The following is a 26,548-nucleotide window of genomic DNA, read 5'->3' on the forward strand; positions in this document are numbered from 1 at the left end:
TTGAGGTGCATCATTAGGTTATTTATTTGGACTTCTGCTTTTTCTCTGATGTGGGGATTAGCAGCTATAATTTCCCTCTTAGGACTGCTTTCACAGTTTTGGAGTCCAGCAAGTCAAGGTGATTGCCATCTAGATTGTTGGCCTGTTGGCTTGTCAGGTGCCTCCCCACCCCTGATCCAGAGTCCACTCTGTTTACCCGTGGCTCTGACAATACCCAAGCTAAGGTATGTCCTTGCTCACATTGATGACAGAGAAGGCTATCATACCTTAGATCTTTGCTGGATGTAGGCAACAGGGCAAGGGTTCAAGTACTCAATGCCAGCACTTTCAGACCCAGCTGTTTCTGAATACCATGCAAGCCAGCCCTGGCTTCTCATTGCAGTTGGTGCAGCCCAACTTCCTAGCCTGAACTTAACCTTCTCAGAGGTTCTCTTTCTAACTGCTCCTTGTCTGAGGCTGTCTTCTGTGTCTGTGTCTCACTGAGTCACTGTGGGAGGCTAATAGCGGGAACGTGGAAGTGAGGGTTTTTTTGCTTTTCCGAGTTCCAGATTTAAATAACCAGCCCCTTCCAGAAATGGTGCCTGATTAAGCACTCTCTGGCAACATGGCAACATGGCAACATGATGGGTGTGGTGCTAGAATCCCTTTCTGGCTGTTGGCTGCTGTGTGGAAAGAGTCCTCTCCCAGCAAAACCTGGTGCTGCTTTTGTAGCTCACAACAGCCATGGGCTCTTCCTGGAGTGCCCCCATCACCATTTCTCCCAGCAGCTCCCAGCCCTGGGTGCTTACTTCTGTGAAGCCAGGTTTCTCTCCCTGGGAGCTGCAAGCCAGGATGAGCTGCCATACTGTTTTGTTCTTTTGTCTGCATTGTCATCCATCTCTCCAGCTTCTCTGTAGCTCTAATTATCCTGTCAGTTCCTTCCCAATTCCTGGCAACCTATTTCTTTTTCTCTTGCCAGGTTATTTTTCAGATGTCTAAATTCCGGATCTCAGAGAGGCTGAATTTTGTGGCCAATCACCACTCCTCTATTTTCTCCTCCCATACCTATAAATTTCTGACATATTTATCATAATTTTGACCAAAATTTGTGATCCATAGAAAATGTAAATGAAAAATATCATTCATTTAGTTCTAATTTCCATTGGAAATAAATTTTTTCAATCATGTTTTCATTAAAATGTTTTAGAACTAAAACTAAAATAAAATTACATCTTCATAAATGTGCTCTGGTTTCCTAAAAGAGCATCAATCTATTTAGAGAATGAAATCAGCATTTTTATGTATATGTTTACATAGATGCTTTTTTCTATGGGCAGCATAATGTAGTACAAAAAATATGGAACTCTGGAATTAGAAGTACTGGGCATGACTCCCAGAGTACACTACCAGCTGTGTGACCTTGAGCAAGTCACTTAATCTTTCTTCATTTTTTTTTTCTTGCCTGTCAAATAAAAAAATACATGACACCGACATTTCAGATTTGGTGCACAGATCGTATAAATAATATAGGTGAAGGTGCTTTCTAAATTGAGAAGCATCATCCAAAGGATAGTTATTTTATTTCAGATTAAAGCAAATATTGCTATAAATTGATACATGTCTATATGAAACTTTATTCAGCTTTATGGCAGTGAGTCATAAAGTATAACTTTTATGGGAAACTCCAGGTGAATTACTTGAGAAGATGGTTACCTGCAGTTCAAGACAACTGAGGCATTGTTCCAACAGCAGTGCTGTTGCCAGGAATCACAGATGTGGAGTAATTAGTTCTATCTTGGAAAATAGAAAAGGCTTCACAGAGCTGATATTTACATTCATCTTTAAGGAGAAATGTGCTTTACATAGAAGGAGATGTTAGGAAGGGCATTTCAGGTAAAAAAGCAACATGAACTGAGGAATGGGGCTGCGGGCAGTGAGTGTTAGAATTTGGCAGTGTTCAATGACTGACAGCAGTGTCCTCCATAGAAAATCATTAGAGAAAAGTCCACTATTATATAGCCTAACCTTGTTTATTTTCTCCATCATTTTGCATTAAAATATTTTAGAGCAAACCCCTACTTACATGAACATGTGCAGTAGGATGTCCTGAGAGCTAAGGGATTAGATAGAATTAACAAGGATGTTGTGTCCAAAATAAGGCAAAGTAACCTATGTGCCAATTATTCTCTGATTACAAGCAATAGAAACTGACCTTAGCTAATTCAGAGAGAAAAGAAAGAAGAGGAGGAGGAAAAAGAATAGAAACTAGCCCTGAGAACACATTTGATATTATTTTTAAGATCAGAGTGGTTTTCTCCTTTCCTCACAGCTAAACCAGGGGATCTATTTCAATTTAGAGATTTAATTTTACCTCCCACAGCATTGGACCATTCCTATCATTTGTCAGGACTTCTAGGTCAATTCTCAAGATTATCTAGCACCACATATACAAGCTGATCCATGCTCTGCATTTTCAGTAACTCCTGTGCCTTATTACAAGATTGATATGGAGAAGATGGTTCAATTGTTGAAGCTGTCCTTTATCCTGTTTCAGAAGTCACTTCTTTTTTTAAAATTTATTTTTATTTTTTTAAATTTTATTTTATTGGTACAATTTAGGTATACAATATAATGATATTCATCATTGGAAATTTGCACCTTTACATAATCTCTCTTGGTTCTTTTATTTTCCCCCTTCCCTTGCCCTCCCTTCAACCCCTCCATCCCTCCCTATTTACAAAGGCTTTATTTCCATTTTTTCATTTTCTCATATTAATTCCATTCCCTTCTTTACTTTCCTCTACCCCTCCTACTTCCCCTTCCCCTTTGCCCCTTTTCTTCCTATTTCACATGATCTATTATACCTTTTATTCCTTATTTACACTTTCAGTTTCTCACACTAGAGAAACTATTCGGTATTTACACATGTGTGTCCTATTTATTTCTTTAAAAGTATTGCCTCAGTATGCATCCATTTAGCTATAAATATCTCTAATTTCTCATTTTTTATGGCTGAGTAGTGCTCCACTTTATTAAAAAAAACCCCACATTTTCTTTATCCAGTCTCCAATTGATGGGCATTTGGGCTGTTTCCAAGTTTTGTTTGTTTCCAAGCTATTACAAACTGTGCTGCTATGAACATGGGTGCACATATATCACTGTGGTATGATTCTTTTAATTCTTTGGGGAAGATACCCAGTAGGGGACTAGCTGGTTCAAATGGGACTTCCAGTCCTAGTCCTTTGAGGTATCTCCATACTAATTTCCACAGTCGTTGCACCAGGCTACACTCCCACCAGCAGTGGAGCAGGGTTCCTCTTTCCCCACAGCCCCACCAACATTTGCTATTGGTTGATTTCTTGATAGCAGCCATTCTTTCTGGGGTGAGATGGAATCTTGGCATTGTTTTCATTTGCATCTCTTGAATGACCGGTGATGTTGAATATTTTTCCATATGTCTATTTGCTCTTTCTATTTCTTTGTCTGAGAAATGTCTGCTCATTTCAGATGCCCATATTTGGATTGGGTCTTTAAATTTGAGAGGTCTGATTTTTTTAAGTTCTTTATAGATTCAAGATAGTAGACCTTTGTCTGAGGGACTGGTGGTGAAAGTTTTTTCCCACATTGTGGGCTGTCTCTTCACACTGCTGGTGGTTTCTCTTGCTGTGCAAAAGCTTTTTAGTAAAAAGAGATCCCACCTGTTGATTGTTTGTGCTAGTTCACGGGCAACTGAGGTTTTGTTCATAAAGACTTTTCCTACCCCAGTGTCTTCAAGAATTCTTCCTAAATGCTCTTACAGCTCGTTTAGCTTTTCTGTTTTAATATTTAGATCTTTAATCCATTTCAATTTTGGTTTAGTGAATGGTGAGAGGTATAGGTCTAGTTTTAGTCTTTGGTAAGTTGAAACCCAATTTCTCCAGCACAATTTATTAAAGAGACTATCTTTCTTCCATTGAGGCTGTTTGGCTCCTTTGTCAAAGATGAGGTGGCTGAGTTTGTCTGGAGTTGTTTCTGCATCTTCTAATCTGTTCCACTGGTCTTCAGGTCTGTTTCTTTGCCACTACCATGCTGTTTTTATCACAGTAGCTTTGTAGTATAGTTTCAAGTTGGGGGTTGTAATACTTCTGCCATGTCTCTGATACCTAGAATTGCTTTTGCTATTCTGGGTCTCTTCTTGTTCCAAATGAATTTTTGGATTGTTTTCTCAAGGTCTATGAAGTATGCTGCTGGGATTTCAATTGGGATTGCATTGAATCTGTATAGCAACTTTGGAAGTTAGTCATTTTCACTATGTTAGTTCTTCCTACCCAAGAGCAAGGGATGTCTTTCCATTTTCTGATTTCCCGTTCAATATCTTTTTTCAAAGTGGTATAGTTTTCAGAGAAGAGGTCATTGATTTCTTTTGTTAGGTTGATTCCTAGGTATTTCAGTTTTTTAGATGCTATTGTGAAAGGAATTATTTCCCCTATTTCTCTCTCAGTGAGTCTGTTGTTCATGTAGAAGAAAGCTATTGATTTTTGTGCGTTGACCTTGTATCCAGCTACTTGACTGTATTTGATTATTAAGTCTAGAAGGCTTTTGGTGGAGTCCCTGGGGTCTTCCATGTAGAGTATCATGTCATCTGCAAATAATGACATTTTGACTTTTCATTTCCTATCTTTATTCCTTTTATTTCTTTCTCTTGTCTAATTGCTATGGCTAATGTTTCCAAAAGTATTGAACAGGAGTGGTGATAGTGGACATCCTTGTCTTGTTCCTGATTTGAGTGTGAAGGATTTAGGTTTTTGGCCATTTAGTATGATATTGGCTGTTGGTTTTTCATAGATGGATTTTATTAGCTTGAGGTAGAGATCATCCATTCCGATTTTTTGTAGGGTTTTTATCATAAATGCGTGTTGGATTTTGTCCAATGCTTTTTCTGCATCTATTGAGATGATCATATGGTTTTTGTCCTTGACTCTATTGATATAGTGCATTACATTGATTAATTTGTGGATGTTGAACCATCCCTAGATCCGTGGAATGAGTCCCATTTGGTCAGGGTGTATGATCTTCTTGATGATCCTCTGCATTCTGTTTGCCAGTATCTTATTAAGGATTTTTGCATGTATGTTCATTAGTGAGATTGACCTATAGTTCTCTTTTTCAGTTGGGTCTTTCTCTACTTTGGGAATCAAGGTGATGCTTGCTTCCAGGAATGATTTTGGGAGTATTGATTCCCTTTCAATTTCGTTGAAGAGTTTAAACAGTAGTGGCAGTAGTTCCTCTTTAAATGTCTTGTAGAATTCAGCAGTGAAGCCATCAGGATCCGGGCTTTTCTTGGTTGGTAAGTTTTTAATTACATTTTCAATTTCATTGATTGATATTGGGTTGTTTAGAATTTTTAGGTCTTCTTCATTCAACTTTGGCAATTCATACATGTCTAGGAATCTGTCCATTTCTTCTGTGTTTTCCATCTTATTGGCGTATAGGTTCTGGAAGTAGATATTGATGATTCTCTGGATTTCTACTGAGTCTGTTGTAATTTCATCATTTTCATTACTAATTGCATGGATTTGGGCCTTTTTCATTTTTCTGATAAGATTTGCTAAGGGATTGTGAATTTTGTTTATTTTTTCAAAGAACCAACTCTTTGCTTTATTGATTTTTTTTATCGTTGTTAGTCTCCATTGCATTGATTTCTGCTCTGATCTTTAAAATTTCCTTCCTTGTATGAGGTTTGGGTTTGTTGTGCTCTTCTTTTTCTAGAGGCTTATGGTTTATCATCAAGTTGTGTAATTGGGCTCACTCTATTTTCCTACTATGATTATTCACTGCTATGAATTTCCCTTGTAAGACTGCTTTCATTGTGTCACATAGATTCCGATATGTTGTAATGTCATTGTCATTCATTTGAAGGAACTATCTGATTTCTTGTTTAATTTCTTCTGTGATCCATTGGTTATTCAGAAGTGTGTTGTTCACTTTCCATGTGTTTATGAAGTTTTCGCAGTTTCTTTTGCTGTTGATCTCCAATTTCATCACACCATGGTCTGATAATATACAGGGAATAACTTCATTTTTTTTGCACTTACCTAAATATGTTCTATGAGTGAGTATGTGATCTATTTTGGAGAATGGCCCATGTGCAGCTGAAAGGAATGTGTATTCTGATTTTGTGGGGTGGAACACTGTGTAAACATCTGTTAAGTTCATTTCTTCAAGAATTTGATCGAGTTCTAGTATTTCCTTGCTTGTTTTTTGTCTAGTTGGTCTATCTATTTGTGACAGTGGGGTATTGAGGTCCCCCACTACTATTGTATTAAGGCTTTTTGATTTTTCATGTTTATTAGTATTTGTTTTATATAGTTGGACACACTAGTGTTTGGTGCATAGATATTTATGATTGTCATCTCTTCCTCTTGGATTGTTCCCTTTACAAGGATGTAGTGTCCTTATTTGTCTGTCTTAATCAGTGTTGGCATGAAATCCACTTGAGCTGCAAAGAGGATAGCTACTCCTGGTTTTTTTTGGTTTCTTTCACGTGGAGCATTGTTTTCCACCCTTTCACTTTCACTATGAGTTTCTTTTTTAATTAAGTGTGTTTCTTGTATGAAGCATTTTGTTGGATGTTGCTTCTTGACCCATTCTGACAGTCTATTTCTTTTGATTTGTGAGTTGAGACCATTACCATTTGTGGTTATAACTGATGCAAATTGACTTATCATTAACATTGATGGTTATAACTGATACGTATTGACTTATCATTGACTTTTTCTTTTTGTTGGATTCTCCCCCTTTGCATTTCATTTCTTGTTGTGCCTGATGGGTTCATTCTGCTGGGCTTCCTGGGGTTATGATCCTCATTGTTTTTTCCTAGAATTTTGTCTAAAATTTTTTGCAGTGCTGGTTTGGTGTTCATGAAGTTCCTCTGGTGCTCTTTGTCATGAAAGTATCTTATTTCTCCATCAATTTTGAAAGATAGTTTTGCAGGGTACATAAATCTGGGTTGGAGGCTCTTTTCCTTTAGGGCCTGAATTATGTCACTCCAAGCTCTTCTTGCCTTGAGGGTTTTTGTTCAGAAGTCTGCTGTGATTCTGATGGGCTTTCCTTTGTATGTGATTTGTTTTTTTCTCTCACTGCTTGTAGCACTTTGTTCTTCTGTTGGGTTTCTGGAATCTTAACATTTATATGCCTATGTGTAGACTTTTTGATCAAGGCTAGTTGGCATCCTATATGCCTCACTTATCTGTTTGTCAAGTTCTTTTCCCCTGCTTGGGAAGTTTTCTGCCATCACTTCTGTGAACAATTTTTTATGTCTTCTGTACTCTTTCCTGTTTCTTCATTGACTCCATTCAGTCTTATGTTATTCTTCTTTGCATCATCTAGCAGCTGCTGGATTGATTTCTTGTGGTCCCTTACAATTTTTAAGCAATTTTTCTTTTCCTGGTCACTAATTGCAATCTTATCTTCTACATCTGAAATTCTGTCCTCATAGTGGCTCATTCTGCTGTGTAGACTTTCAGTGGCGTTTTTAGTGTCCTGGAAATCTGTTGGTGTCTGTTTTATGGATTCCATTTGTTTCGTATGCTGGGATTCCATCATGTTCCTCAGCTCATCTATTTTTTTATCTGTGTCCTCTCTAGATTCATTAGTCATGTCTTGCACTATGGGCACAATCTCTGCTGTTATCTGGGAAATTATGTTTTATGTCATTTTTTTCCAGATCCTCTTTCATTGCTAGTTCAGGGAGTTCAGGTGGTTTAGTATCAGAGTGTTTCATCTCGTTTCCCTTTGGGGTTGCTGTAGGTGATCTGGAAGTCTGGTTTTGAGGCTTGTTTAAGTGTCTTCTCATTTCAATGGGGCGGGGTGGGGGTACTGCTGGCTCCCTAGGGTCTTACCTCCTCTGTTCTGGGAGTGGTGGCACATCAACCTGGAAGCCTCCTCTGTGCTGGAAGTGGTGGTACATTGACCCAGAAGCCTCCTCCTCTGCCCAGAAGACACTTCTTATATTGTAGCCAAGTTCTATGGTCCTCTTTCCTCTTACCAATGTCACTTTGTCCTTTAAACATATCTATACTCCATATCTCTAAGGACATGTGAGAAGGGCTGATGTTTCTACCTTATATGGTGCATGGGACTGGTTCTTTACGCTGGTGTTTATTCTGATGTTTTGAAGCATCCTTCTGGTAGGCCATGGCATCTGTTCTGAATAGTTAGTGCCTGTACTTGCAGTATCATTTGTTACACATTTTTCATACCATTCCTGCCTGCAGTCAGTATTTAATTTGATATCTGACAGTATCATCAGAATCTCAGTATGATGACAGTAAATGAAGATTCTCTGTATGGTAAAATAGCTCTCTTCTTCCTGTAAGGATGAATCTAGAATTCTTTGTTCACCAGAAAATGTTGATTTTAGAATGGATTTAGTTTCTGTCATAAAAGAAGTAGCCAGGTATGATGCTAATCAGCACAGTTGACTAATTAGACTTTCAGTATATGCATGCCAAATATGTTCAGAGGTCACATATTACAGACAAATGAACAAACTGCCCATGGACTGCATCTACAGGGAACTTGTTATTTGGGAAGAACTTCTGTTCCTGATTCTGCTACTTATTACTTCATTTGAAACCTTTCAGTGTTATCTTTTGACTTAAAATTATGATAGGTTTTTTTGTTGACTTTTTGAAATGTAGGTGATTAATTATATTTAAAAATATATTTAATAGTGTCATAATACTTTTGTAATTTGATAGAACCTCAGAAAAATCTATTCAAATAATCTCTCAAATATCCATCCATCCATCCATCCATCCATCCCCAACATAAATCTTTATCTCACCTCGAGGACTTGACTTATCTAGTTTGTCTTGATTGCAGGTCTCATTCCCCTGTACTAACCTGGATAGCTTCTGCCCATCCTCCAAGTCTCAGTATAAAAATCACTTCCTTGAGGACAATTTCCACAAAATATTTCCAGGAAGTTTATCTGTGCATTCTCAAGAGATTTTACCCTCATCCTGTCAAAATAGCCATCATTCTACATAAATCTTGTATTATATATAAATACCAACATTTGACCCATGTAACATTGTGGTATATTTCCCTCTTTTAAAAGAAGTTAGCAAAATGACCACCCCAATCACAGACCCTTCTGGTTCATTGTTTACTGCAGAGTAAGGGGACCTATTTATATGTCAACCTCCCAATGAAAATGCAGATACATATTATTAATGAATAGCATGTATAAATCATGGCAGGTACAATGGCTGGTGCTTTATATGCATTCTTTCATGCACTCATTATATCAACCTTAAGAGATAGGTTTATGAGTAAAATAAGTTTATAAATGAAGGAATAGTAATTTAAATAAATTGTTTACAATTATGAAATTTACTGTATTTCCTAAATACTAAAACAATGTAAATTGTAAAAATAAAACAAGGCATTTTTCTCTAAAACCTCAAAAGAAAAAACAATAGCCAAACATTATTGACTTAACAATAGCCTTTCAGGGAGAGAAAGGAATATATATAATATGAAATTCTCAAATGGATCCAAGTGCCAGGTATGCCAAAATAGAGGTCAGCAGAGGCAAGTTTGAGCTCTGGACTCTAGGACTTCAGAATCATTATTTTTTTTACTCCCTTTGTATTCTTTTCAGATTCAGAAAATCATCCTTCAATTACGTGGTCCTTATACAAGATTTGTGAAGTAAGTAATTTTTTTGAGAATTGTGAAAATAACCAAAGGAGAATATAAATGCAAAAACAAAACAAAAAACAAACCTGAAACAACCTAAATCATAAAATTCAAAATTGCCAGCAACTTTATATTTGCAGACTTTTAAAAGGATGAAGATTATATAGAATATTTATTAGTGTATTTTGTCGCTTTATATAATTTATTTCATTTAATCTTCTTAATAATTTTAAGGCAAATGCATTGTAATCCATATGTTACAAAGGAGAAACAGAGGCACAGTATATGACCTGCTCTAGGTCATATACTAACAAAATTTCTATTAACAAAATTAATAGAAAAATTTTACAATTTCTTATATTCCAGGGATGCACAATGTTTTCTGAATAGCTGAATAAAGTTCATGGAGAGAAATGTTGCTTGTTGGAGCATGTTTTTACATGGGAGAATCTGTTTTGTTCTGGAGATTAGCTCCTTCCAGACTCCTATGTGATCAAATTTTGTCAGCTTTAGTTTTAATAGTCATGTAGCTTTAGGAACAGAGGAACACCACAATGGGTAAAAGTCACTGCAGTGCAATCTGGTTACCATCTTCATGGTCTAGAGACTAAAATTTCCTTGCGGTCAGACTCTGTATTGTTCACGGCTATATCAGTGTCTGGCATAGCCAAGGGACTCAGTAAATACTTGCTGAATGAATGAAGTATATAAGAAATTGCACCTACAATATTACATTTAAACAGAAAATGCACACCATGAAGAATGTGGTTTTTCATCAGGCCACAGTCAGCCTTTTATACATTAGAAACAATGTTCTTTCCAAGTGGATAAATTAGAAGAAGGCGTTCATGGGGGAAGTGGAATCTCTCTGATCTAGCTCAGCCCTGCACCACAAAAACGTGGAATCCAGATAGGCAAACAGAGCTTAGATTTCCAACCCCAAATACCCCCTTGGGCAGGTCTATTCAAGCAGTGCACAAAATATAAAACCACTTATGGTGGTTTGGTTTACTTCATCTTTTCTTTGACCTTTCTTTCTTCTCTTTCTTTCTTCTTTTCCTTCCTTCCTTCCTTCCTCCCTCCCCCCCCATCTCCCCTTTCTGTGAAGGAAATGAACATGTCCTTTTGTCTTTTTTAATCAAGAAAGTACAGTTTCAGTTTAGCTTAGAAAGAAGGAAAATGATTGTATTCTATTGATTTATACCTTCTTCACCATCCATGTCATTCTTTATTTTTCAGGGACAGTGCATTCTTCTTGTCCCCAAATGCTTTTATTTTTTATTTTATTTATTTATTTATTTATATTTATATATTAATTGGTACACGTTAGGTATACAATACATTTACATTTATCATTGGGTGTTTGTACCTGAACATGATGTATCTTGGTTCTTATTTTTTCCCCCATTACCTATGAGCCCTTCACCCCCACCACCCTTCCCTATCTACATAGACTTTGTTTCCATTTTTTTTTCTTTCTCATAATTTTTCCTTTCCTTTCTTCCCTTTCCTCTTCCCCTCCCTCCACCTCTACCCCTTTGGACCTTTTCCTATTTCAAATTATCAGTTATTCGTTTTAATCATTTTCATCCTTATTTACACTTTTAGTTTCTCACACTAGAGATACTATTCGGTATTTACACATGTTGGTCCTATTTACTTCACTTAAGAGTATGGCCTCAATATGCATCCATTTAGCTATAAATGTCTCTAGTTTCTTGTTCTTTATGGCCGAGTAGTACTCCGTTTTATAAAAAAACCACATCTTCTTTATCCAGTTTCCAGGTGATGGGCACTTGAACTGCTTCCAAACCTTAGCTATTACAAACTGTGCCGCTATAAACATAGGTGCACATATATCGCTATGGTATGATTCTTTTAATTCTTTTGGGAAAATACCCAGTAGGGGAATAGCTGGGTCAAATGGGACCTCTAGCCCTAGTTATTTGAGGTATCTCCATACTGATTTCCACAGTGGTTGCACCAGTCTGCACTCCCACCAACAATAGAGAAGGGTTCCTTTCTCTCCACACCCCCGCCAGCATTTGTTATTGATTGATTTCTTGATAGCAGCCATTCTTTGTGGGGTGAGGTGGAATCTCAGTGTTGTTTTCATCTGCATCTCTGGAATGACCAGTGATGTTGAACATTTTTTCATATATTTATTTGCTGTTTTCACTTCTTTGTCTGAGAAATGTCTGTTCATTTCAGATGCCCATTTTTGAATTGGGTCTTTGAATTTGGGGGATCTGATTTTTTTCAATTCTTTATATATTCTAGATAGTAGGCCTCTGTCTGAGGTACAGCTGCTAAAAATTTCTTCCCAGATTGTAGTTTGTCTCCTAGCTCTGTTGGTAGTTTCTGTTGCAGTGCAGAAGCTTTTTAATAAGATGAGATCCCCCCAAATGCATTTAAAATGTGATCTCTGTGATGGATGCCAATATTTGTTGGTATTCTCTTCAACCCTGAAGTTTCTCACTCATTAAACTGAAGCAACCAAATGGAAGGAATTCTGATGCTGAAGCATCCTGTCCCTTCCCTGGCTCTGAAGATGACTGTTTAAATGAGGTCTTTTGATAGAAGCTGGCCTGTTCTTTCCATTGGTAAACAGGGGCAGGGACAGCTTGTGAGGCGAACCCCTGTGAGGGTGATTGAGGACCATAACAGAGTGTTTGGAAGAAAAGCTAATCCTTCTGGAAATACTGTGAATGCCTAACGAAAGGAATCATCCCCTGATTATTAGAAACTTTAATTTGTTGCACATTTAAAATGATGTGGTTTCCAGATGTCAAGTACTTTCTTTTCTGGTCCATGGTGGCTTTGCACTTAAGTAGTTGCAAACACCAGATTGGTCTCCAGGTGAGCCAGAAGGAGGACTAGAGAACAAGAAAGGCTTTGGGTCATATTGAAAGTAGCACTAAGTGATAATAAAAGGGAGAGGGCTCCAGAGATGTGCTTTGATATGAAATTTTACTGTATGAGTTTGGCAAGTTGCTTAACCTCTCAAAGGCATTGTTTCCCTCATTTGCAATAACCTTTACCTTAAATGATTGTTATATAGATTATATTATATAGCACATGGAAAGTATTTGACACAGAGTCAGGTGCTTTTAGGTCATGCTCGGTGCTTGGTAAATGTCCCCTTTTTCTCCTGTGGAAATATGTCCTGAAGAATATTTTTGTTGATATTCTCTGTACATATATTGTTTATGAGTCTCAGGAATAGCTAGAATAAACAAAACTTTGGAGAGTTTTGAATTTGGACCATATTACCAAGAATAGCTTCCAAATCATCCTGAACTTGCCCTAAATTATTTCCAATGAACTTGAATGAATATATGCTATAAATAAAAATAATAATGATGATGCTTATATAAACAGAAATATTAATAGTTCTACTTGTTCAATACAAACGTTACCAAGTGTTTTAAGTATATGATTTTTAAGTACTTAATTGTACACATTAAGTACTGTCATTCATATTTTACAGATAAAGCTGTGATAAAAAGAACAAAGAATATCTCCAAGTGCACACAGCTAGTAAATGGAAGTTTGTTTTACTTCCAAACCTTTGTTCTCTCCACTACATCTGCTGTGTGCTTAGATAGACTAAGAAATTTGTCCTAGGAATATGTGGTGAGCATAACAGTTTGTTTTGTCACCCTAGTAAATACCAAATACTTGGCTGTCAATTTCACAGTCTTTCAGGGAACCCTACACACTTTTGCTGGAATTCAGCATTCCTTTGGCTGACTGAATTATTTCCATCGATATGCATTTCAGTTCAGTCTAACAACAAGGCACTATCTTGACAGAGGATGTGTTATTGTTAGATGCTTTTCTGAGAGGAACTTCTTTCATAACTTTTTGGTTAGATGAATGTGGAGAATAGAATTATTAACATCTGTCCAGTCTAGGCAGAGATAAAGTTTCATTCTAGGGCTGATTTTACTTCTCATTAATGGATCTTTTCATGAGACTAAAAAAAGATTTTCAATAAAAGAATTAATCACAATATTAGCAGAACAGATCACATTGTAAGGGGGACAGATCAAAGATGAATTAAACAAACAAACAATTGGAGGAAAGAACAGAGCTATAACCTACTAATGAAGTTAGAGGTACAAAAAAACCCAAATGGGTAGGACAAAGTGGTAACAAAAAGGAAATGATCAGGTCCATTTATGGGAATTCAGAAAGTCCTTTGAAGAGTTGAAAATCACTGAACTGAGTCTTGAACAGTCAGTAATATCCTTCCAAATGTGGCAGAGAGGAGTAGCATATGTAGTGAAATTAAACCTCATATGAAAAAGGAAAATGTCAGACAACTTGGAGACAGATAAATAGAAATTATTGAAGGGAGACATATCATAGAATCAAATAATCAAAATAGTAGACCTATTGTGTGTTCTCTGTCAAGGCCAACCAGTTCTCTGATTCTTCTATACTAACCGGGCACAATTCATTCCTACATTATCCATGTGGAGTCACATAGATTCCCTAAGCAATAGGGCCCACCCAGTCCACTAGCCCCATTTTTTTTTTACCAGTTGCAAATGGGGTCACTGCACTTCTCAGCCAACTACATATTCAGGGATTCCCACGACTCACTTCTGAGGTTCAATAATTTACTAAAATAACTCACGGAACTCAGAAAAGCATTTTATATACACTTATTGGTTTATTGTAAAGAATACAACTCATAACCATCCAAATGGAAAAAATGCAAAAGACAAGGCCCAAGGGACAGGGAGTACAAAGTCAGTCTCCAAGCACATCCATGTGCTCACCAACCCAGAAACTCTCAACTCTATTGTTTAGGGATTTTCATAAAATGCCCACTATGTGGGGCCAGGGATTTAGCTCAGTAGTTCCGGCCCCTGCCTTGCAAGCACAAGGTCTCGAGTTCAATCTCCAGTACAAAAAAAAAAGGCCCATTATGTAGGGGTGATTGGTTAAATTCTTGGCCATTGGTGATTGAACTTACTCTCTATACCTCTCCACTTTCTGAAAATAGGGGGAGGAATAGGGGAGCTGAAATTTCCAACCCTTTCATCAAGGAGTTAGTTTTCCTGTGACCATCCCTTATGCCGAAGCTCTTTAGGCCCCCTATCTCACCTTGGATGATTTTAGCATACTGAAAAAAAGTATGTATATGTATGAATGCATGCATATATATGTATATGTATGTATTTATGTATGTATATACCCATACTTATATTTGACCATATAAAAATTACATTAAGTGTTAATGGAATTAACCTGTACTGTCTAATATGGCTTCTACATATAGCTATTTGAAGTTAAATTAATTAATTAATTTACAATGCAGTTCTTCGCTTATATTAGCCACACTTCAAACACTTAATAGTCACAGGTGGATGGTAGCTATAATTTTAGGCAGCTAAGTCAGAAATTTCATCCCAGAAAGTTCTATTAGACAATGCTGGAAACACAGAATATCCAAGTAGATTTTAAAAAATAAAACTCCATTATTTATGGTCTAAAGAGATACACTTTAAATATAAAGAAACAGAGAGATACACCATATAAACAGTAGGTCTAAAAATGCTAGAGTGACTATATTGCCAGATAAAAAGACTTCAAGACAAAGAACATTATTAGAGATAAATAGAAACATTTCATCATGATAAAATGAGCCATTTAGGAATAAATCATAATAATTATAAATCCTCATATGCCTAATAACACAACACCCAAATACATAAAGCAAAACAGAGATAATTAACAATAAAAATAAACAATTCTACTACCATATTTGGAGATTTAAATACCATTGCCTTGGCAATCAATAGAGCAAATGGACAAGGGAAGACATAGTAAAGACATAAATGATGTGAGGAATACCATCAAAAATTATGCTCTACCTGGTATTTGTAGAACATCACAACCAATAACTGCAAAATGCATATTTGCTTAAAATGTGTTTGGTACTTTGATTATGCTAGGCTATAAAACAAATCTCAATAAATTTTGAAGGATTAAAATCTCTCAGAGGCTGGTCATGGTGGCAATGCCTATAGTCCCAGCACTTAGGATCTAAGGTGGAGGATTGCTGGGAGTTTGAGGACAGCCTGGGCTACAAAGTGAGTTGAAGGACAGCCTGGAATATATAGCAAAACCTTGTCTCAAAAAAAAAATCACTCAGAGAATCTTTTCTAACCACAGCAGAATTAAATTGGGAGTTAATAATAATGACACATCTAGGACAACACTAAATTTTGGAAATGAAACAGGAGACTTCTAACTAACCCATGGATCAAAGAAGTAATAGGAAAATTAAAAAATAATTTATACTGAATCATAATAAAACACCAACATATCAACATTTATGGGATGCAGCAAAAGCAGAACTAGCAGGGGAAATTAAATCATTAAATACTTATATTAGAAAAGAAAAAAGCTTAAAATCAATCATCTAAGGTTCCATCTTTTTCCTAGTTCTTTTTTTATTAGTATATGTTTGTCATACATAGTAATTATATTTATCTTGGGGAAGTGTTATACATATATATTATATTATATATTATATATATATATCATATCTTAATCATTTGTACTTCCCTTTCTCCTCTCCATCTTCCCACCTTCCCATCTCCACTAAGTCTACTTCCCTGTCTTCAACTCTGTTAGGAAGATACCTAGAAGAGGTATAGCTGTGTCAAATGCAATTTCTTTTTTAATTTTCTAAGGAATCTCCATAATGATTTCTACAGTGGTTGTTTACATCCCCACCAAAATTATAGAAGGGTTTCATTTTCTTCATAACTTCACCAGCTTTTGTTGGTTTTGAATTCTTGATGATAGTCATTCCTTCTGCAGGAAGATGGAATCTTAGTGGTTTATTATGATTATTATTTGTATATGTTTGCCATATATAATGAATACATTAATTGTGGGGAATTTGTACATATACATATTGCATCTTAATAATGATTTAATAGGATTCCATCTTAAGAATCTAGGAAATGGAGTCACGTGGAAAACACCGAATCAGCCCACTGCAGACAGCCACCTGGTTCCACACTACAAAGATGCAGAGGACACTGGACCACCAGACCACTGTACTGGAGATAATCAAGTTCTCAGCATTTAAAGAATTCCTGCCCAGAGGTAGGGGCTTCTGAGCTGCCGTCCCACTGCTCCTGGCCCAGAGGAAGGGACTTTAGGGCCACCAACCCTACTGCTGCTCCCAGCCCCTGGCCCACTTCTCCCAGCTCAGAGGAGGTGAGCCGCGTGGGTGCCAACAGCACCCTCCTTGCCCCCCCCAGTCGAAATGAGAAAACACGTAAATAAGTCTCAAAACCAGACTTCCAGATCACCTACAGCAACCCCAAAGGGAAATGAGATGGAACACTCTGATACTCAACCACCTGGACCCACTGAACTGTCAACAAAAGAGGATCTGGAAAAAATGAAATCAGAAATAATTTCTCAGATAACAGGAGAAATTGTGCTCCTAGTGCAAGACATGATTAATAAATCTAGAGAGGAGCTGAGGAACATGATGAAATCCCAACATAAGAAATAAATGGAATCCATAAAACAGATGCAAATAGATTTCCAGGAGATGAAAAACTCCACTGAAAGTCTACACAGCAGAATGAGCCAATGTGAGGACAGAATTTCAGACAGAGAAGATAAGATTGCAATTAATGACCAGGAAAAGAAAAATTGTTTCAAAATTATAAGGGAACACAAGAAATCAATCCAGCAGCTGCTAGATGATGCAAAGAAGAATAACATAAGACTGATCGGAGTCAATGAAGAAACAGGAGAGAGTGCAGATGACTTAAAAAAAACTCTTCACAGAAGTAATGGCAGAAAACATCCCAAGCAGGGGAAAACAACTTGACATATAGATAAGTGAGGCATATAGGACTCCAAATACCCTCAATCAAAAAAATCTACACATAGGCATATAATTGTTAAGATTCCAGAAACTCAACAGAAGAACAAAGTTCTACAAGCAGTTAGAGAAAAGAAACAAATCACATACAAAGGAAAGCCCATCAGAATCACAGCAGACTTCTCAACACAAACCATCAAGGCAAGAAGAGCTTGGAGTGACATATTCCAACCCCTAAAAGAAAACAGCCTCCAACCCAGATTGATGTACCCTGCAAAACTATCTTTCAAAATGGATGGAGAAATAAGATACTTTCATGACAAAGAGCACCTTAGGAACTTCATGAATACAAAACCAGCACTCCAAAGAATTTTACACAATATCCTAGGAACAGACATTGAGGATCACAACCCCAGGAAGCAAAGCAGAATGAACCCATCTGGCATGACAAGAAATTAAACGTAAAGGGGGAGAAGCCAACAAAAAGAAAAAGTCATGACAATGATAAGTCAATATGTTTCAGTTATAACCATCAACGTTGGTGGTCTCAATTCACCAATCAAAAGAAACAGACTGGCAGAATGGGTCAAGAAGCAAAATCCACAATATGCTGCATACAAGAAATACACTTAATTCAAAATGAAACTCATAGACTGAAAGTTAAAGGGTGGAAAACAATACTCCATGTGACAGGAACCAAAAAAAAAGCAGGAGTAGCAATTCTCTTTGCAGATCAAGTAGATTTCAAACTAACACTGATTAAGAGAGACAAAGAAGGACATTACATCCTTGTAAAGGGAACAATCCAAGGGGAAGAGATGACAATCATAAATATCTATGCACCAAACACTAGTGCACCGCACCCGCACCCAACTGTATAAAACAAATACTAATGGACATGAAAAGTCATATATGGACTAATACAGTTGTAGTGGGGGACCTCAACACCCCACTGTCACAAATAGATAGATCAACTAGACTAAAAATAAGTAATGAAATACTAGAACTCAATCGAACTCTTGAACAAATGAACTTAACAGATGTTTACAGAGTCTCCCACCCCACAAAATCAGAATACACATTCTTCTCAGCTGCACATGGGTCATTCTCCAAAATAGACCACATACTCACACATAGAACATGTTTAAGTAAGTGCAAAGGAATTGAAATTATCCCCTGAATATTATCAGACCATAGTGCGATAAAATTGGAGATCCATAGCAAAAGAAACTGGAAAAATTTCATAAACACTTGGAAATTGAACAACACACTTCTGAATAACCAATGGGTCATAGAAGAAATTAAAGAAATCAAACAGTTCCTTCAATTAAATGACAATGACAGCACAACATATCGGAATCTATGGGATGCAATGAAAGCAGTTTTACGAGGTAAATTCATAGCAGTGAATACTCATAATTTGAAAACAGAGCAAGCCCAATTAAACAACCTGATGCTGAACCTCAAGCTTCTAGAAAACAAAGAGCAGGACAACCCCAAAACTCATACAAGGGAGGAAATTATGAAGGTCGGAGGAGAAATCAGTGCAATGGAGACTAAGAGAACAATACAAAAAATCAATGTAGCCAAGAGTTAGTTCTTCAAAAGAATCAACAAAATTGACAAACCCTTAGTCAACCTTACCGAAAAAGGAAAGAAAAGGCCCAAATCCATGCAATTAGGAATGAAAAGGGTGAAACTACAACAGACTCAGCAAAAATCCAGAGGATCATCAATACCTACTTCCAGAACCTATATACGAATAAGATGGAAAACACAGAAGAAATGGGCAGATTACTAGATACATATGAATTACCAAAGCTGAACAAAGAAGACCTAAAAATTCTGAACAACCCAATATCAATCAATGAAATTGGAAATGTAATTAAAACTTAACAACTAAGAAAAGCCCGGGCCCTGATGACTTTGCTGCTAAATTCTACAAGACATTTGAGAGGAACTACTGCCACTACTTGTTGAACTCTTCAATGAAATTGAAAGGGAAGCAATACTCCCAAAATCATTCCTGGAAGCAAGCATCACCTTGATCCCCAAAGCAGAGAAAGACCCAATCAAAAAGGAGAACTATAGGCCAATCTCACTAATGAACATAGATGCAAAAATCTTTAATAAGATACTGGCAAATAGAATGCAGAAGGTCATCAAGACGATCATACACCCTGATCAAGTAGGATTTATCCCAAGGATGCAGGGATGGTTCAATATATGCAAATCAATCAATGTAATACACTACATCAATAGAGCCAAGGACAAAAGCCATATGATTATCTCCATAGATGCAGAAAAAGCATTTGACAAAATCCAACATGCATTTATGATAAAAACCCTACAAAAAATTGGAATAGATGGTCTCTACATCAAACTGATAGAAGCCATCTATGAAAAACCAACAGCCAATATCATACTAAATGGTCAAAAACTGAAATCCTTCACACTAAAATCAGGAACAAGACAAGGATTTCCACTATCACCACTCTTGTTCAATATAGTTCTGGAAACATTAGCCACGGCAACTAGAAAAGAGAAAGAAATAAAAGGAATAAAGATAGGTAACGAAGAAGTCAAATTGTCATTATTTGCAGATGACATGATACTCTATATAAAAGAACCCAAGAACTCCACCAAAAGGCTTCTAGACTTAATAACCAAATTCAGTCAAGTAGCTGGTTACAAGGTCAACACACAAAAATCAATAGCTTTCCTCTACACGAATGATAGACTCACTGAGAGAGAAATAGGGCAAATAATTCCTTTCACAATAGCATCCAAAAAACTGAAATACCTAGGAATCAACCTAATGAAAGAAATCAAAGACCTCTTCTCTGAAAACTATGGCACTCTGAAAAGAGAGATTGAAGATGATATCAGAAAATGGACAGACATCCCCTGCTCCTGGGTAGGAAGGATTAATATAGTGAAAATGGCCATACTTCCAAAACTGCTATATAGATTTAATGCAATTCCAATCGAGATCCTAGCAGCATACTTCATGGACTGTGAGAAAACAATCCAAAAATTCATTTGGAACAAGAAGAGACCCAGAATAGCAAAAGCAATTCTAGGTAACAGAGACATGGCAGCGGGTGTCACAGTCCCCAACCTGCAACTCTACTACAAAGCTACTGTGATAAAAACAGCATGGTACTGGCAAAGAAACAGACTTGAGGACCAGTGGAACAGATTAGAAGATGCAGAAACAACACCAGACACACTCAGCCATCTTATCTTCAATAAAGGAGCCAAACACCCTCACTGGAGGAAAGATAGCCTCTTTAATAAATGGTGCTGGAAAAATTGGGCTTCAACTTGCCAAGGATTAAAACTAGACCTATATCTCTCACCATGCACTAAAGTAAAATCAAAATGGATTAAAGATCTAAATATTAAAATAGAAACTCTGAACCAGTTGGAACAGAGGTTAGGTAGAACCCTTGAAGACATCGGTGTAGGAAAAGATTTTATGAACAAAACCTCAGTTGCCTGTGAACTAGCACAAACAATCAACAGATGGGATCTCTTCTTATTAAAAAGCTTCTGCACAGCAAGAGAAACCACCAGCAGTGTGAAGAGACAACCCACAATGTGGGAAAAAATCTTCACCTGCTTTTCCTCAGACAAAGGTCTACTATCTCGAATCTATAAAGAACTTAAAAAGATCAGACCTCCCAAATTTAAAGACCCAATCTGAAAATGGGCATCTGAAATGAATAGACATTTCTCAGACAAAGAAGTAGAAATAGCAAATAAATACATGAAAAAATGTTCAACATCACTGGTCATACGAGAGATCCAAATGAAAACAACACTGAGATTCCACTTCACTCCAGAAAGAATGGCTGCTATCATGAAATCAACCAATAACAAATGTTCGTGGGGTTGTGGGGAAAGAGGAACCCTGCTCCACTGCTGGTGGGAGTGTAGACTGGTGCAACCACTGTGGAAATCAGTATGGAGATACCTCAGAGAACTCGGACTGGAAGTCCCATTTGACTCTGCTATTCCACTGCTGGGGATCTTCCCCAAAGAATTAAAAGAATCATACCACAGTGATATATGTGCACCCATATTCATAGCAGCACAGTTTGTAATAGCTAAAACTTGTAAACAGCCCAAATGCCCATCAACTGGAGACTGGATAAAGAAAATGTGGTTTTTTAAAATAAAATGGAGTACTACTCAGCCATAAAAAATGAGAAATTAGAGACATTTATAGCTAAATGGATGCATATTGAGGTGATACTCTTAAGTGAAATAAATAGGACACACATGTATAAATACCGAATAGTTTCTCTAGTGTGAGAAACTGAAAGTGTAAATAAGTACTAAATGTATAATAGGTAATGTGAAATAGGAAGAAAAGGGGCAAAGGGGAAGGAAGTGGGAGGGGTAGGGGAAAGGAAAGAAGGGTATGGACTTAATATGAGAAAATGGAAAAATAGAACAAAATCTTTATAAATAGGGAGGAATGGAGGGTTTGAAGGGAGGGCTGGGCAAGGGTGAAAAATAAGAACCAAGAGAGATTATGTAAAGGTGCAACTTTCCAATGATGAATGTCATTATATCGTATACCTAAAATGTACCAATGATTTGAATGAATAATCGATAATGTAAAATAGGAAGAAAATGTCCAAAGGGGCAGGGGTAGTGGGAGGGGCATGGGAAAGGAAAGAAGGTAAAGGAAAAATGATGAGAAATGGAAAAAATGGAAATAAAGCCTTTGCAAATAGGGAAGGGTGGAGGGGTTGAAGGGAGAGCTAGGAATGGGGAAAAAATAAGAACCAAGATGCATCATGTAAAGATGCAAATTCCCAATGAGAAATGTAATTGTGTTGTATACCTAAAATGTACCAATGAAAGAATTTAAGAAAAAAAAGAGAATCTAGGAAATGAAATGTCAAATGTTAAGAAGTAGAAGGAAGGAAAACTAAGAGCAGGAATCAACAAAATTTATAGAGAAATGTAACAAAGCCAGGTCAGGAAAGGTGCTAATTGGACTGGAGATATTATAAAGGATCACTGGTCTGAGAAGAGAGAACACCCCACAGATGTCATCAGGTCTTTGTTGAAAATACCCACTCAAGTAAGAGGCCTTGATAATATTGCCTTTCTGCCTATGTACAAATTGTGTTGTGAGGTTTGTATATTTTTAACAGCATGTTGAAATTTAAAATATTAGCATAATCTTATTTGTTCAAGACAGAGATGTGCTCCACATTTTTCTATGCTTCTCATTTCTTTTTCTTTCTTTTTTTCCCATTTAGCACTGTCAACAAGAACCCCTATTTGATTTCTCACTGCCATTACCCTTGTTGGTTCTCAGCAACATATACCCATGTAGACTCCATCCAAAATGTAGTGCTTGTAGTTCTGAATTTGGTATTAGAATAGCATCTCCAGGAGAATATTATTGGTGGTTCTTGCTTTAGTTTAACTTGTTGAAATTTGCAAATGCCATGTGCATTGCAGAATATTGGTCAAAAGATAAAAAGGATCAGTTGTACAGAATTATAGAGATTCAATTAATTATAGTAAGGGACTCAAGTTCATAATTCTGCATTATATTCTTGAAATTTGCTAAAAGAGTAGCTCTTCAATATTCTCACTGTAAACACAAAAATGTAATGATTGAAGTGATAGATATTAAGTAGCTTGGTTGTGCATCATTTAAAAATGCACACATATGTCAAAATATAACATTATACATCTTAACAAAATATCACATTATACATCTTAAATATATCCAGTTTATATTTGTCACTTACACCTCAATAAAGCTAGAAAAAAGAGTAAAATTGTAACTCGGTGTATAGAAAATGGTAATTTTATCAGTGAATTTTTGGTGTTAGTTTCCAGTTGAAATTTTTGTTTAGTTCTTTTTCTTAAATAATATATAAAACTCAATAAAAGTTTGGATAGTGTACAGATAATAACATTTTGTTTTTACATCATTTGACCATAATGACATTCTTTTCTTTCTTTCTTCTTCTTTCTTTTCTTTCTTTCTTTTCTTTTCTTTTCTTTTCTTTCTTTCTTTCTTTCTTTCTTTCTTTCTTTCTTTCTTTCTTTCTTTCTTTCTTTCCTTCCTTTCATTCTTTATTTCTTTTCTTTCTTTCTTTCTTTCTCTTTTTCTTAAAAAAGGTAGAAGGCGAAAATTTTATTTTGAAGGCGATTTGTGGTCAAACCAGAAAATACTAGAACAATTTGTTACACAGCAATTTGTGATGTATGTAGGTTTGTCTGTGTTGTAGGTCAAATATCATCCTCTGAAATATAACTACATTCAATAAGAAAGCCTCATCAAATATGATCTTTGTTCAGTCCACCCACATCAGTATGTAAAGATTCCACTTTGTAGGAGGTGGGATGGAAAAGCAGAATGAACACATGGTTGAGTCAGACAGATCTGGTTTCAAATACCGGCTGAGCCACCTAGTATTTCTGTAATCTTGATTAAGTCCTTAGTGGATTTAAATGTCAGTATTTGAAATACTTACTTCACAAGGTTACAGTGCACTTCTGAAGAGATCATGTATGTAAAGTGCTTGGCACATAGGGGGCCTTGGACTCTATAATGCAAATACTGTGAATACTTAGTAGCTTTCTGCATTTTCAGAGGACCAGTATGACAGAATGAGAAGAATAAAGTCTTTGCAGTTCCACAGAAGCAGATTTCACCCTCCTTTGGCACACATTGGTGCCCTGACTTTGAGCAAATCATTTAACCCCTTAGAGTTTCTATTTCTCTATGGAGCAGGGGAGCAGATTAATCATCAATCAAACGTACAAACATATGAAGACTAAATGCATTACTATATGTAAACTTCTAACACACTGCCTGGCACAGTAAATGTTCAGTTGAGCTTTTGTTGCATCATTATTATGATATTAAGGTTCTTTATTAAAGAAATATTTTTACAAGGTGCCTTTTATTTTCACTGTGTTCAAATGATCAAAGCTTCTGGGATTACAATTGGCATTGCTAGAGCTCAGATCAATTTCTGCTTCAAATGCTGGATATTTAATTCCATCTCTGCCTCTGTTTATGAGGACTAGGAAAGTAAATCTTACTGTTTCACTTGCTGCAGAGCAGAAAGATGCTCATGAGCTCAATGGAGGTTATTTTTCATGGCTCCAACAACCATATTTTTATGATTGATGATTATCGTTTTAAGATTCTTTAAAGTTCCATCCACAGAGCTCACATTTCAGATTTTTGATGTCTATTAAACTTGCCTATGTTTTGATGCACCAGAATATATAAACAGTAGATACAAAGTAGTACACTATTTACTTGCTTAAAATTCCTTTAGCTTAATTTTCTTGTTGCTAGGGGCAACCAATAACAGAATAGATCTAAAATGACAAGCAACAGCCACAATGATTGCAGTTCATGTTTTTATTTTTCCCCAGTTGTGGTTTTAAAATAGCCTCTCTAGCGCTAGTAGTCATAAAAACAATTGCTGTATATGGCACCTCAGACATATTGGCAAACCATCACCTAAATAACCCTGTTCCACTAATGAACCTCTTCCCAAGGCTGGGAGAGTCAACCTCAGCCCACATCCATTCTTCCTACACTAACAGCTATAAGGGAGATGTTGCTATTTATATTATAGAAATTATTTCCCAAATTGAATTTTCTATAAATCAGTGTGTCTTGGATCAGCATAATATTATGAGCAGCAGCAGTAGCATTTACATGGTTTCCATTTTTTGAAAACTACTTAGTATCTCTTCTTATGGTATTATGTAATCTATTTAAGAATTTAGTGATTCTGTTATACCAATCTGCTAAAATCTCTAAAGGAGAATATAAATATACTGTTGGCAGAGCTGTTTATAATACTACAGTGAAATTCTATCAGATTGTTTTCCAAGGACAAAAGAAGAACATTTTTGTAAGAAGGAAAAGATTAACTTTACCAAAGCAGGATACTCCCTTGGGATGTTTCTTGGGTCTTTCAAAATTGAACCTGATGTGCAGGGAAAAAGTCAAACTATAATAAAAAGTTGCACTAAAGGAGCACATAATGTAATATAGTTTCACTCTTTCTCTAACATCTCATTCATTTGCAAGTCAATACAGAGTGTCCTCTAGTACTTATTTGATTTCTGCAGGCTATGATGCTCTATGTCTGGTTCCTGGAGTGTTACATTCACACAAGCAGGACTTCCAGAAAAGTGGCCATTCTCAGATTTACAATAAGACTCATACTGATTGAGAAGCCTCTTTGGTGAGAACTAGTTGTGTTTCTGGAAGCCAAGGGAAAGTCTCCATATACTGTGTGGTAAAAGGCAGGAGAAATACATCGGGCTGCTGATAATATAGCATAGCTATTGGCCCAGAGTTTTTCCTAATCAGCTAGGAATCTAGGGAGGCCACCTCCAGGTGAGGGAAGTTCCTTAGCATCAAGATGTGACACAGAAGACACGATTCAGGGAGCGCCTCTGAGCTGAGCAAGGAGAGAATACAGGGTAGAAAGCCAAGAAGAGGCAGGGAGAGGATCAAAAGCACTGTGACCATTTCATAAATTTTGTAGAGGCTGAGATTCTAAACTTTCTCTAATTAAAAGAAATGCTATGAAATTTAGTCTAGTCAAATTCACCAGATACTACTACAAGTAACAGTTCCCCCTTTGCCTTCCTTCTAAATACCCACAATGTTGCAACCCTCTGTTTTCTTGCTTAAATTTGCCCCAGGAACTGAAGATCTGCTGGGCTAGCCGGGACTATCTGCCAGGAAGTGCTGCAGGGTGAAGGCTGGTAAAGGATGACGCCTAATCATTCTTGCTTAACGGACTCCTAATCTCTGCTTGCTTCTTCACCACCACTAAAACCAGAAGTGGGTTAGAGCCTCTGCATCTCTAGGGCTCATGCTGGGTACAGTATCTATTATTAAACCAAGAAACAAGTTCATCTCTGGAAAGAAGAATTTGGCCCAAGCCCTCCTCCTCAGGGGCTCATCCATTGAGCATGTACTCTTTGAAGCTC

At 36.7% G+C, this 26,548-nt stretch overlaps 1 long non-coding RNA gene across 4 annotated transcripts in view; it reads left to right on the forward strand.

Annotated features, from left to right (window-relative positions):
* LOC101712708 (uncharacterized) overlaps positions 1–26,548 on the forward strand; it is a 159,325-nt gene that overhangs the window by 127,475 nt on the left and 5,302 nt on the right. For 2 of the 4 annotated variants that reach the window (XR_015443711.1, XR_015443712.1), the window contains exons 2-3: positions 9,629–9,678; positions 26,258–26,320. The exons of 1 other annotated variant lie outside the window; for it this stretch is intronic. This is a non-coding gene — a long non-coding RNA (uncharacterized LOC101712708). The remainder of the gene's footprint in view (positions 1–9,628; positions 9,679–26,257; positions 26,321–26,548) is intronic. One more of the 4 variants, XR_002395089.2, reaches the window with a different exon arrangement.

Source organism: Heterocephalus glaber, unplaced genomic scaffold (assembly GCF_053883595.1).
Source record: "Heterocephalus glaber isolate CG9 unplaced genomic scaffold, H.glaber_assembly_v1.0 deba00001577, whole genome shotgun sequence".
Lineage (NCBI taxonomy): Eukaryota > Metazoa > Chordata > Mammalia > Rodentia > Bathyergidae > Heterocephalus > Heterocephalus glaber.